Here is a 14,961-nt window from a genome sequence, read left to right as displayed (position 1 = left end):
AAATTTCACTTACCGGTAAAAGAACTATTACATCACAGGCTTTTATAACTGTAGGGTTGTTACGATGAGCAGTATGAATATTTATCCACGTGTTAACGTCTAATAAAAACGAAATTATAATTAAGATTTTCTTTCAACCCTTTACTTACTAAATATGGAACAGTCCAATTATTTCGTCATTGAAATCTGTGTGGAGGTTGTGCCTATTGAATAAGCCGGCTCAGCCAAGTTGCCTATAAAACATTCGAACAACATAATCAGGAGATACGCAATTCGTCTTATTTTGACATAAAACTAATTCAAATGTTTCACAAATTTTTGAAAATTATTTTTAAATTCTACTAAAGAAATAATAAATAAATTATACAATTTTTTTAAAATAAATGTGTGACATCACACATGGCCTGACTCCCCTCCCCCATGTCACAAACTGTCACTTTCTTACTCACCCTCCCCCCACCTGGAGCGTGACATACTTTATGGACGGCCCGTAATGGTTAAAGCTTTAGACTTCAGAAAGGTGCTGATTTACTTGTTATATATCCATAAATTTATAACACAACATATGTTTCTATATGCATTAAAATTCACCTTGAACAGTGCCTAATAAAAAAAATCTATTCCGGAGGGGCAACCCCTCCCGCACCCTCCCCGTTTGGGCCCCCCCAGTCAACATTTCCTGGGTACGGCCCTGGGAAGACTTGTAACACGATACATGGCATGACACAATTCAAGGCCGACTCAACGAAACGGGTTTGTGTTAAGAAATAGAAAGAAAATGTAGTTAATTTGTTAAAACAAACTTTGAAAAACCTTATTTAGTCGATATATATCAGAAGAGTGGAACTTGTTCTGTGTAAATTTATATTTATCCCTACTGGATACAAAACTGAGAAACGGGTTTACGCAACAAAACGATAGACAAATGGCGGACACGGACAGGTAGCGGGACTTGAATAAACTCTGACTTAAACACACGAAATGGTGGGCATGGCAGGGCATCCATTAATAAATGGGGAATTAAGTTACTATAGTCTATAGTTCAAGCATTTGTAATCTTTAGTTCGATGTGTGGCGAATTTGAATTTCAACAGGAGTTCTGTTCGACCATGACGCATGAGGATGTGAAGAGTTGGATAGGCGTTTAATATGGATCAAATCAGACATCGCCAACGGGTCAGTAGCCTATGTTCCTGTTTATTTGGACACGTAAGAGATAATTGGATTTTTTATAGATTAAAAACAATTTCAATGCACGAGGGACATTATCGTTAGAGTACCTCTTCTCGAACCTCACCTCTTTTCGAACCCTTCATTAGTTTACATTTTATGCGCACACTCGCATTACATCACCGTTTTTAGCTCACCTGAGCACAACGTTCTCATGGTGAGCATTTGTGATCACCTTTTGTCCGTTGTGCGACGTCAACATTTGCCTTGGTCACTCTCTAGAGACCACATTTATTGTCCAAATCTTCATGAAATTTGGTCAGAAGATTGGTTTCAATAATATCTTGGATGAGTTCGAAAATGGTTACGTTTGCTTGAAAAAACATGGCTGCCAAGGGGCGGGGCATTTTTCCTTATATGGCTATAGTAAAATCTTGTTAACACTCTAGAGGCCACATTTTTTGTCTGATCTTCATGAAACTTGGTCAGAAGATTCATCCCAATAATGTCTTGGACAAGTTCGAAAATGATGCCGGTTGGTTGAAAAACATGGCCGCCAGAGGGCAGGGCATTTTTCCTTATATGGCTATAGTAAAACCTTGTAAACACTCTAGAAGCCACATTTATTGTCCAATCTTTATGAAATTTGGTCAGAAGATTTGTCTTAATGATATCTTGGATGAGTTCCAAAATGGTTACGTTTGCTTGAAAAACATGGTCACCAAGCAGTGTTTTTTTATGGCAATTTCGGGGCGGATATTCGGCCCCATTCCCCTAAAAAAATAGTATATATTTTTCCCCTATTTTGTAGAAAAAACCCCCTCCAGAAGTTTAAAAAAAACAAAAAAACATTTATTTTTTTATTTTTTAGAAAGAACTGTCTTATGATACATATATCTCAGATTTATTTCATAAACAACTAACAAAGTATATAAATATAATATTAATATGATTTTGAATAATCATAAAGAGTTAAATTTGTTTTTCCCAAATCAGTGGTCACTTTTCACATGAATTTCATTTTTTCCCAATATGCATACATGCCATAATATTTTAGGTCCAAAGCGGGACAATCCATAAAAAAATTGTCGGGACATTTGACCAAAAAGCAGGACACCTAAAACGATCTATCATTCCACCTTTACTGTAGTCAGTATAGTACTAACAAAAACTCTTGATACTTTTATTCAAGACATAAAAAATCTGATATGAAGCATGAAATCTAAAACATTACAATAACAGTTTGATTAAATAAGACAATAGCGAACAACGAAGATAATATTCAGCTTTTTAGAGTACAAAATCTGGAACATTACGACAACAATACTCATTATATTACTTCTAATGGCAAACATTAACGCAGGAGAGGCTATCCAGTACACTGAAAGTACGGGTTACAGTAAACTTACTTGTCAATCAGGGATCATATTTTTCCGCAACATCAATCGGTCTGGATTTAAATGGGGAAAAAGTGTCCGAAAATTTATATCCGAAATCATGACAAATTACGTTAAAATATATACCATTGATTTTGCCATTCATGAAGGTGGTATGATAAATGTACAAGTTAAATTCCCCTAAGCATTTTTTTAAACAGCACATGCGAGTTTTCTCAATTGGTTTTATCATTTGCTATTTCATTGTTGTTTTGTGTGCTGTTTTATCTGACTTTTTTTAAATGGTTGTCAATATTATTAATCTTTGTAAGTCTATACCGATGTTTTAAATCATTGACTGGATAATTGCTTACAAACATGCACTGAACCAAAGAAATGTATGCGCGTAGGTTGGAAACTGACAATAACAAAACCAAATAGTTCAGAAATAATGTGTGTACGTTATAGTTTGTTGTCGAATAACCCACGGCCGATAGTTAAGACGCATAGGGATTTTACCACGCATCGAAACTTCCGGTCCTGGGTTATTCGACAACAAACAATAAAGTACATGAATTATTTTGATTCTAACACGATTTTTACTAAAGATTAATACAATGTACATTATTTTTCTTGTGTACTATTTTATGTGAAGTTCCGCCAATAATAATAATTTTCTGCTATTCTGTCGATCAGATCCGCGACTTTCATTCATTTATTGCCGGATTATTATACTGGTGGAAAATGTATCGGCATGTTTTGTTTAGTTACAGCGCGTGCTTTCAGTGTATAAGGTCTGCCCACAATTATTGCAGAATATCCGATTTTCTTCTTTGTTATATATGAAAGTTTACTGTATCATGCATGAAATGCACAATTTCCACGAGGATAACTATGCATAGATAACATCGAGGTTTTCATCTCCGAAGTAACTGTCAATGATTTTATCGTGGACGAGTACACATTACGGACCGATTAGTGTGCTAGGTATAAGCCATTGAAATTATCGACTGATATTGACACGGGGTTATTTACGCATGACTAATACACAACCGGGCGAATCTTCACTGCTTGGGGTCATACGCTTATACTAGTCGACTGACGTGCAATAAACTGGTCCTGACCGGTTTAGAGACTGCAGCGAATGGTTTATCACACCTAGGTAATCGAGATATGAATGTTATTAGAGTGTGTTAGCATGTTTCATGACATTTTAGCAAACAGAATCGGACCGACTGTTTGGGATTTTCAAACTGTCTTTCATGAACCCAATCGGTCTAGGACCAACAAAACCGAAAAAAATATGATCCCTGTTGTCAATTGTCGCGGCTTAATTGGAGTATGGTCAAACTGTCATGCATAGCACCTCGTTGTTTTTAGCTTAATTGGAGTAGGGTCAAACTGTCATGCATAGCACCTCGTTGTTTTTATTACAATTACACCCAATTACATTAGACAGGATGGGTATCACTTATTGGACTGTTTGTTGCGATTTTGGTATATTGCACATTCGGATTATCCCGCTATCTTGGAACTACACATTGAATGTAAAAGACTCATAAATGACGTAGAGTTAATTTTACAAAACAATTGTTTTGTAAACCGCTTCAAACAAAGACAAAAACAAACACATTTTCAACATTTATTTCTTTACAACTATCAGGTTTTTTTTCCACTTTTTGGGAAGATAGCCCATGGCTTTGGAATTGGGAATTTTATCGGCATTTTCATGAAATTGGGAAAATAAATTCATTGGCCTTTTTTTTCCACACGAAAAGTCCACTGATTAGGGAAATACTAAATATGATATAACTCTTTATAATCATTCAAATTGAAAGAACAAAATCATAAAATACTTTGTTAGATGTAATTGAATTAAATTTGAGATAAAATACGCATTAGACACTTCTTTCTAAAAAAAAAAAAATTTTTTTTTTTTTTTGGAAATTGGGAATTTTTGGCCACATTTTGGGGAAAAAGTATACTTTTTGGGATTGGGAACATAGCCGAATTTCGGCTATAAAATCGGGCCAAAAAAAACCCTGTCTATCGATAGCAATAAGCGACCACTATCTTGAAGACCACCATTTTGTGAATGCCTGATAAAATCAATAATTAGCCGATAAATCGCTTATAAGGTGTCATAAACAACACTGGTACACACGAGAAGTAGAATCAGATTGTTAATTGGGGTCAATAAAGGGATTAGCGGTGGTAAGTGTTAGCGAAACAGAGCTTGAATAGCGAATTTTATTGGGAACCTATAGATCTTACATCGTTTTTTACGAATGTCGGGACAAATCGTCTCATATCGGGACGCCGGGACAAAGGGCCCAAAAGAAGGACTGTCCCGCCGAGATCGGGACGTCTGGCATGTATGCCAATATGGCCAGGACAAGGCCTGATGTATCTATATTGTGTCGATATTTGTTGATAAAAAACATTCCAATTTTTCTCCATTTTATTGATAAAAAATCTTCAAATTTGCCATTTTATCGATTAAAAAAATTCCAATTAGACTCAAATTGGCTAGGAAAACTGAGACTGTGCATGACGGCTGAACTGTCTGAAACTAATGTTGAAACAATCATAAATATATATTTAAGAAAAAGGACAGAGACATTCAGCTGTGAATATTGCATTCATACATACATGTGTATTCATATAATAAATATCATTACATATAAAAGAGTGAATTTGTAAGTTTCCCCTTATACTAAAAAACGACGCGTTTTTCCCCTTTGGACAGGCCATGCCACCATTCCCCTTTAGGGGAAAAAAAACACTGCCAATTAAGGGGCGGGGCAGTTTTCCTTATATGGCTATAGTAAAATCTTGTTAACACTCTAGAGGCCACATTAACTGTCCGATCTTCATGAAACTAGGTCAGAAGATTTATCCCGATAATATCTTGGATGAGTTCAAAAATGATGCCGGTTGGTTAAAAAACATGGCTGCCAGGGGGCGGGGCATTTTTCCTTAAATGGCTATAGTAAAACCTTGTTAACACTTTTGAGGCCACATTTATTTTCCGATCTTCGTGAAACTTGGTCAGAAGATTTGTCCCAATAATATCTTGTTATCTCAGGTGAGCGACTTTGGGCCTTTCAGCCCCTCTTGTTTTAGTATTAGTAATTTGTTTACGTCGACTAGCGTGAGCTGCAAATCGACGAAAATGCGTCAAAAACAGGTAGAATAAGTTGATTAATCATAAAACACGTAAAAATCATTGTATTTCTTAATGCTTTTTACATATGTAAGGATTTTCCTTAAAAAAACTATAAAAACATGGTCTAATTTTTGTTCTCAACTTTGCTTGACAATTTACACATTTCAGCTGCTGCAGTAAGTCACGTGACCATGGTCAAAACATGTGACTATTTATTTCTAATGTTGTACACTGATGGTTCAAAAGCAGGTACTCATTGTTTGGGCGGTATTGATAGTTTTACATGATATGGATGTGCTGGAAACTTGCAAAAATCTGTTAATCAAAAGAGGATTTACATAGCAATTACAGTTGCCAGCCATGAAGAAACAAGTTATTTATCAAATATAGTACTTGTAAATATGTTTCACTTTTTTAACCAGGTTTTCCGAAGGAAAAAACTGGTTATTAGATTGGCGAATGCGGGCGGGCTGGCTGGCGGGCGGGCGGAACAAGCTTGTCCGGGTCGTTCAATGTCAGATTTTAAAATCATTTGGCACATTTGTTCACCATCATTGAACGGTGTGTCACGGGAAAGAATTACGTCAATATCTCCAAGGTCAAGGTCACACTTTGAGTTCAAAAGTCAAAAATGGCCATAAATGAGGCCTAAATTAAAATTAAGTTTGTTTGCCCTTTACTGACCGACCCTTTTTTACCCCCGACCCAAAATATTTTATTGCGATTTCTGAAAACGTATTTTTTAATTTTCTTTTTTTTTCGCCGATGATAAAAGAGCCGACTGCAATATTTATTCGTGCTTGTATTTATATCCCTGTCCATTTTTATCGCCCCTGACCGATCTAGGTCGCTCCGATGGTTGGAATTTCATATGCCCCAGAATAGACAGTAATGCAAGCGTCTATAACCAGCATCGCGATCGGCGGTTTTCCATGAAAATGGCCGAACGACATCATACTTACCTATTGGTTCGCGAAAGTAGTCGGACATATACGAGTTTACGTTCAATTGCACACATGTTGTTAACGTGATCCAAAATGGCGGACAATAAAAAGAAATAACGATGCTCAGCGAGGACAAATAACTATCGAATTTATGACGGACATCATATAATTAGTATGGACTAATGAAAAGAGCGTGTCATTCTACGATGGAGCATACGTTTTAGATACAAATAAAACTCTCTTTTTTTGGAAATGCATGAACTGAATGTCACAGAACAAGTGTTTGAAAATTGGAATGCAGTCTATTCGCAAAGAAAAATACATCTAACAGTTACAGGATTATCGTTTGAACATGCAAAATAAAAGACAAACACAGGCTTTTTCCGCCCTATGCCACGGGTCCGAAATTCGGCCCCATTCCCAATGCAAATCTGGTTGTTTTTTTCCCAATTGAAAAAAAAAATCCCAATTCCAAAAAAAATTTTTTTTTTACCTTAAAATATATAAGTTAACCTGATCCGGTGTAGAAAAGAGAAAGTGTTGCATAATTAAATTATCTGTTGCCTTGAATATGTTTTAAAAACTGTAAAATATGTTAATGATTATTTAAGACTTTCCTTATTTTCCTCAAAATCCGGCGCTTTGCACGATTTTTTTCACCTCAAAAAAGGCCAGGCCTTTTCCCCAAATTTAGATTAAAAAACCTGCACTTATCTCACATGTTCATAATACTTTGTAAAATTTTAATAATAAGTTATCAAAATAGTTGTTATTTACCAGTTAACGGCTTCTTTGAAATATAAGAAACACTATTTACATGCAATAATTTTTCCCAATTGAGCCAATTTTGCGAATTTTTTTTTTCCCAAAATGGGGGTTTTCACGACGCGAAATTCCCAAAATTCCAGTGTGGCGTATTCCCAAAATGGAGCCTGAAACATGATTTGATTTATATGCAAGTGGATCTGTGTTTAATCAGATTCATGTGCATAATCTGCTTTTATTATGTTTGCCACTCTATTACTCTAAACAGTTTACTGTAATGGCATGTTAGTGAAATAGATATTTAAAGGTAAACTTATTTAATATATTAATGTCTCTTAGCTAAATACATCGACAACACTCAAGTTTATATGTTTAAAGCGTTAATATATCCACAAACTGAAACTAACACGCTTAATTTATTTCCCCAAATCAAGTGTTCATGCTTATGTTTGTTGCAATAATACAACTCCCAGCTATTGACTCTCTTAGCTGTACGTATGTACTCATAAAAGCTCAGAGCATTCAAGAAGAACTAATGCTTATGTTCAGTTTGCCCTTTCGTGAATTTACTTTGCCATGCCGAGACTATGCACTAACCAGTCAAACACTTAAAATTGAGGCCTGAAAAAATTTTAACTGGCCTGTGAATTGTTTCTCCTGGTAGGCAAGTCTGGCCTGTCAAATGTGACGGTCTTTCGCCATGTCTGAATTTTTCCATTAAAGGCTTTGGGCTGTCTTTCTACACTCCTTCAATGCTTGTTGCATGCGAATTAAGCCCAATTTTAGGGAAAGGTTTAAGTTAAAAATAAAAGCTGTCTGGCAGTTAGATAATGACAAATGCATTTGAGCAATTAACATCATATAATGAACACATATTTGATGTAATAACACACAAGCATGCATTTGATATTAATATATGCAAGAAACAGCAAACAAGATAATGTTAAGCCACATAGGGCTTCGTACACTGCAACAGTGCTTTAATAACAGTGTTTTAAATATTCATAGACTATTAGTGTATTAAAAATATAATTTCTCAAATGAAATTAAATAATTTTCCTACCTACCTACCCACCTGTAAAATAAAGGGTCGGTAAAGGGCAATCCAACAATATTTTAATTGTGGCCTGAGCTTGTCAGTGACATAACTATGTCATTCATTGTCAGATTTTAAAATCATTTGGCACATTTGTTCACCATCATTGGACGGTGTGTCGCGAGAAAAAAATACGTCGATATCTCCATGGTCAAGGTCACACTTTGAGTTCAAAGGTCAAAAATGGCCATAAATGAGCTTGTCCTGGCCATGACTATGTCATTCATTGTCAGATTTAAAATCATTTGGCACATTTGTTCACCATCATTGTACGGTGTGTCGCGTGAAAGAATTACGTCGATATCTCCAAGGTCAAGGTCAGACTTTGAATTCAAAGGTCAAAAATGGCCATAAATGAGCTTGTCCGGGCCATAACTATGTCATTCATTGTCAGATTTTAAAATCATTTGGCTCATTTGTTCACCATCATTGTACGGTGTGTCGTGCGAAAGAATTACGTAGATATCTCCAAGGTCAAGGTCGCCACAACTAAAAAAGATTGATTTTGAAACAAGGGGGGTAGTTGTGATGAACAATCAGTAGCAATGCACATTTTGAGTTGCAGTTGTCTCTCTTTATCAGACTTTTTATGTCACCCACTATAGTAGTGGGGGACGTATTGTTTTTGCCCTGTCTGTTGGTTGGTCTGTTGGTTGGTTGGTTGGCTGGTTGGTTTGCGCCAACTTTAACATTTGCAATAACTTTTGCAATATTGAAGAAAGCAACTTGATATTTGGCATGCATATGTATCTCATGGAGCTGCACATTTTGATTGGTGAAAGGTCAAGGTCATCCTTCAAGGTCAAAGGTCAAATATATGGGTCAAAATCGGTCATTTAATGTACCCTTTTGCAGTATTTCAATATTCAAGATAGCAACTTGATATTTGGCATGCATGTGTATCTCATGGAGCTGCACATTTTGAGTGGTGAAAGGTCAAGGTCAAGGTCATCCTTCAAGGTCAGATGTCAAATATATGTGGCCAAAATGGCTCATTTTATGAGTACTTTTGCAATATTGAAGATAGCAACTTGATATTTGGCATGCATGTGTATCTCATGGAGCTGCACATTTTGAGTGGTGAAAGGTCAAGGTCATCCTTCAAGGTCAGATGTCAAATATATGTGGCCAAAATCGCTCATTTTATGAGTACTTTTGCAATATTGAAGATAGCAACTTGATATTTGGCATGCATGTGTATCTCATGGAGCTGCACATTTTGAGTGGTGAAAGGTCAAGGTCATCCTTCAATGTCAGAGGTCAAATATATGTGGCCCAAATCGCTTATTTTATGAATACTTTTGCAATATTGAAGATAGCAACTTGATATTTGGCATGCATGTGTATCTCATGGAGCTGCACATTTTGAGTGGTGAAAGGTCAAGGTCATCTTTCAAGGTCAAATATATGGGTCAAAATTGCTCATGTAATGTCACTTCTGCAATATTGAAGCTAGCAATTTTATATTTGAAATGCATGTGTATCTCATGGAGCTGCACATTTTGAGTGGTGAAGGGTCAAGGTCAAGGTCATCCTTCAAGGTCAAACATCATATAGGGGTCAAGGTCATCCTTCAAGGTCAAACATCATATAGGGGGACATTGTGTTTCACAAACACATCTTGTTTTTATTGAAAACCTGGTTTTGTGACAATTTTGTCCCTTGTTCAACATTATATTTGAGTATAATTGACGTGTCAAAATTAAGAGGTTCGAATGATGGTTCGTCCATGATAGATTTGATTTGTCTATGCCTTTTGGATATTGACGTATTAAAGGGACCTTTTCACGTTTTGGTTTGTTCTGGCTTCCATAACTTTAAATGTTGATTGTTATGATTTTTGACCGGCGTGACCTTAAAGTTATGGACCAAACCCATTAGGTAAGTCAACCAGAAATTTCCGAAGAGTTGACAGTTTAACAAAGACCAGTCCAAAACAGCTTTTAAATGCAGTTATTGGCCCAAATCATTCACTTGATTGGAAAGATTGACATTTTTCACATTTAACTGATATATTCTTTCCCAAAATACTATCTTAAACATTTGAAATTTATCTTTTCTGCTCTAACATATCGAGAAAAACATCAATGCGACAGACATTTTTTAAATGCAAATCTACCGAGATTTCACGGTCATATGACATTAATTCTATTTTTAGTAACATACCATGCGCTCAAGTGTTTTCAAATTCATAATGACATTTCCCGGTATTTTAAATTATTCTTGCTTGTTTAGTCAACAAATTGTATTGTAAATACAAACTCAAAGTAACAATTATTTAAAATTACCTTATTCACTTTGAAATCAGTCTTTTTATCCACCAGACATACATTGTTAATCACAAATAATAGATTTCAGAATAAAGAAAGTAATGTTTACAATTTCACTCAGCAAAAAATGTCAAGGTAGATCCAAAAGTATCCAAATGAAAACTCGTCACATGACAAAGCGACAAAATTGTGAATTTCAGGCTGATGAGAGTTATTTTCATCTGTTGTAAGATGCATTTGAAACATTTGAACCTTAAAATATGCCCCGATGCAGTAATTTATATTCATTCACCAATATATGTAGAAATGTTTCCAAAAAAATTAACTGTCTTTGATTTATTGCGTGACATAAATATGTTACGACTCTGGTTGACTTTGATATGGGGTTCGCTTCAGCGTACAGGTCTGTCAATACTATATAAACTGTTCGCTGAAGTTTCTTAAGCCACATTTTGGTTAATTTACAAAATTAAAAAAATTGTTTCAGATTCGCATTCTAGTTGTAGTTATGATATTTATGAGGAAACAGTAATACCGAACATTAACCATGCTCTAAAACATCCATTATATGCATCTTTTGAATATCTAAAAACCTAAACATATTAAAGCGTTGAAACGGAAACAATTGAATAATTTGGAGAGTTCTTTTGTTGTCATTATATTTTGTGGCACTTTAGGATTGTTTATTAGCCGGATTTTTTTCGAAAAAATCTCGGCTTATAGATTGATGTTGTCGGGCGGGGCGGGGGGGGCGGGCGGCGTGCTCGAAAATGTTAAAGTTCTTATTTCATGGTATAACTTTGGTATGCTTGGACCTAGAGTCTTCAAACTTGACATGAAGGTTGGCCAGGATTAACAGATGACCACTGGTCATTTCAAGGTCATTCATTTGAAGGTTAAGGTCACTGTGACCTTCAATATAAAAAATGTTAAAGTTGTTATAACTTTGGTATGCTTGGACCTAGAGTCTTGAAACTTGACATGAAGGTTGGCCATAACTAGTTAGTAACCACTGGTCATTTCAAGGTCATTCATTTGAAGGTCAAGGTCACTGTGACCTTGAATGTAAAAATGTTAAAGTTCTTATTTCATGGTATAACTTTGGTATGCTTGGACCTAGAGTCTTCAAACTTGACATGAAGGTTGGCCAGGATTAACAGATGACCACTGGTCATTTCAAGGTCATTCATTTGAAGGTCAAGGTCACTGTGACCTTCAATATAAAAAATGTTAAAGTTGTTATAACTTTGGTATGCTTGGACCTAGAGTCTTGAAACTTGACATGAAGGTTGGCCATAACTAGTTAGTAACCACTGGTCATTTCAAGGTCATTCATTTGAAGGTCAAGGTCACTGTGACCTTGAATGTAAAAATGTTAAAGTTCTTATTTCATGGTATAACTTTGGTATGCTTGGACCTAGAGTCTTCAAACTTGACATGAAGGTTGGCCAGGATTAACAGATGACCACTGGTCATTTCAAGGTCATTCATTTGAAGGTGAAGGTCACTGTGACCTTCAATATAAAAATGTTAAAGTTGTTATAACTTTGGTATGCTTGGACCTAGAGTCTTGAAACTTGACATGAAGGTTGGCCAGAACTAGTAAGTAACCACTGGACATTTCAAGGTCATTCATTTGAAGGTCAAGGTCACTGTGACCTTGAATGTAAAAATGTTAAAGTTGTTATAACTTTGGTATGCTTGGACCTAGAGTCTTGAAACTTGACATGAAGGTTGGCCAGAACTAGTAAGTAACCACTGGACATTTCAAGGTCATTCATTTGAAGGTCAAGGTCACTGTGACCTTGAATGTAAAAATGTTAAAGTTCTTATTTCATGTTATAACTTTGGTATGCTTGTACCTAGAGTCTTCAAACTTGAAATAAAGATTGGCCAGTACTAGAAGATGACCACTGGTCATTTCAATGTCATTCATTTGAAGGTCAAGGTCACTGTGACCTTAAATGTTAAAATGTTAAAATTGTTATAACTTTGGTATGCTTGGACATAGAGTCTTCAAACTTGACATGAAGGTTTGCAAGCACACTTAGATGACCACTGGTCATTTCAAGGTCATTCATTCTAAGGTCAAGGTCACTGTGACCTTGAATGTAAAAATGTTAAAGTTCTTATAACTTTGGTAGGTAAAAATGTTAAAGTTCTTATTCCATGTTATAACTTTGGTATGCTTGTACCTAGAGTCTTCAAACTTGACATAAAGGTTGGCCAGTACTAGAAGATCACCACTGCTCATTTCAATGTCATTCATTTGAAGGTCAAGGTCACTGTGACCTTCAATGTTAAAATGTTAAAATTGTTATATGCATTCAAAACATAACACAAGGTTTGCTCATGCCTTGAAAAGTACTTACATTTCATTTTGACCTTTGAACAATATTTCAGTAATTTAAGTATTGCATTGACAAAAACACGAAAGGTACTTTCCTGTCATTTAAATCAAAAATCCGGCTTCAATGCGGTCATCTCCGACCGCGGAACTCTTGTATAAAGTATAATATACATGATTCATTCATTGTATGAGCACGGATATCCGAGTGGTCTTAGTGTTAGACTTTTACTCCAGGGGTCAGTGGTTTGAGTCCAGTGGAGGGTTACTTTTTTTTCTTTAATTTTATTCTTGTTTTTATGCCCCAGGTAGGAGGGCATATAGTGATCGGACTGTCCGTCCGTCTGTCTGTCCGTCTTTCCGTCACACTTTGCGTTTTGATTTCGAAAAATGCTCATAACTTCTATGTCCCTTGAGATGTAACCTTCATATTTGGTATGCATGTGTATATGGACAAGGTCTTTCCATACGCACACAAATTTGCATGTGTATATGGACAAGGCCTTTCCATATACACAAAAATTTTGACCCCTGTGACCTGAACTTAGGGTCCGCAATTAGGTTTCGAAATCTGCGTTTAGGTTTCAAAAAATGCTCATTACTTCTATGTCCCTTGAGATATAACCTTCATATTTGGTATGCATGTGTATATGGACGTACAAGGCCTTTCCATATACGCACAAAAATTTTGACCCCTGTGACCTTGACCTTGAACTTAGGGTCAGTGTTTAGGTTTCAAAATCTGCGTTTAGGTTTCGAAAAAAGCTCATAACTTCTATCAAGCGTTTATAGGGGGCATAAGTCATCCTATGGTGACAGCTCTTGTTTTCTGGAGCTTTTTAAATCCAATGTTTACATTTATTAATATGAAGCATTTAATGACAAACTTCAATACCTGCCAAAATCTGTGAAAAGGTCCCTTGAACACACCAATGCTAGGAAGGCATCCTAGAACCCTAGAACACTGATAACTTCATATCTTTCATATCTAATCTGTTCAGTTATCATTTTTAGGAACACACTAAACATTAGTAATAATGTTGGTAAAAAGCGTAATTTGGTCTTATATGTTATAGACTAATATACACCAAAATAGCCCAGTGATACCATCTACCAGTGTATTTAGCTTTTGTTCTCCAAAACATATTATTTAGGTGAATAAATCGAAGAAACAAAACAAGCCTGACATAACCCTTTTCATGCTATAACCAGGGGTGCCCCAGGGTTGGTAATGGGGCCATGCATAGTTGAGATTGACCGTATTGTCATAAGAGAAGTTCAGTATCAATTAGAAGTGAATCGGTGTGGAAATGAAGAAGTTATAGTAAAAGGCAATTTCGGGTGGGTGTGGCCTATGTGGGCGGGGCGCCCCAGGGTTGGTAATGGAGCCATGCATAGTTGAGATTGACCGTATTGTCATAAGAGAAGTTCAGTATCAATTAGAAGTGAATCGGTTAGAGCTGCAACGATTCGATCCGATGCATCGAAAATCGGTTCGAAATGCGTCGATTTGATTTCGATACCAAACCTACCAAATTCGATTCGATTCTTTAACATATAGACATAAATATACATAGAAACGTAAAGCTCGCTGTATTCTGACTATTTGATACGGGAAGTAGGTTTTATCTTTACCTGTAATTACGACGCGCGCCATTGGCTACTTATTACTCTAGTCACCCAATCAATAAGCGCGTTACGGTTTACTTTCGGCAAAAGCGTCAAAATGGCCAAACGAGTCGTTGCCGAAAACGTAAAATTAACAAAATTAATGCACCAAAAACTTAACTCTAAAGTTTGGAAATACTTTGGACTTTGGGATGG

At 36.0% G+C, this 14,961-nt stretch overlaps 1 long non-coding RNA gene across 5 annotated transcripts in view; it reads left to right on the top strand.

The window, feature by feature from the left end:
• Nucleotides 1-719: 719 nt before the first annotated feature.
• LOC127871930 (uncharacterized) overlaps nt 720-14,961 on the top strand; it is a 49,865-nt gene continuing 35,623 nt past the window's right edge. For 3 of the 5 annotated variants that reach the window (XR_008045621.1, XR_008045622.1, XR_008045618.1), the window contains exon 1: nt 769-1,176. This is a non-coding gene — a long non-coding RNA (uncharacterized LOC127871930). The other 2 variants (XR_008045619.1, XR_008045620.1) reach the window with 2 other exon arrangements.

The sequence above is a fragment of the Dreissena polymorpha genome, chromosome 3, assembly GCF_020536995.1.
Source record: "Dreissena polymorpha isolate Duluth1 chromosome 3, UMN_Dpol_1.0, whole genome shotgun sequence".
Classification (NCBI taxonomy): Eukaryota; Metazoa; Mollusca; class Bivalvia; order Myida; family Dreissenidae; genus Dreissena; species Dreissena polymorpha.
Note: the sequence above shows the minus strand (reverse complement) of the source record. Positions and strands in the feature narration are given on the sequence as shown.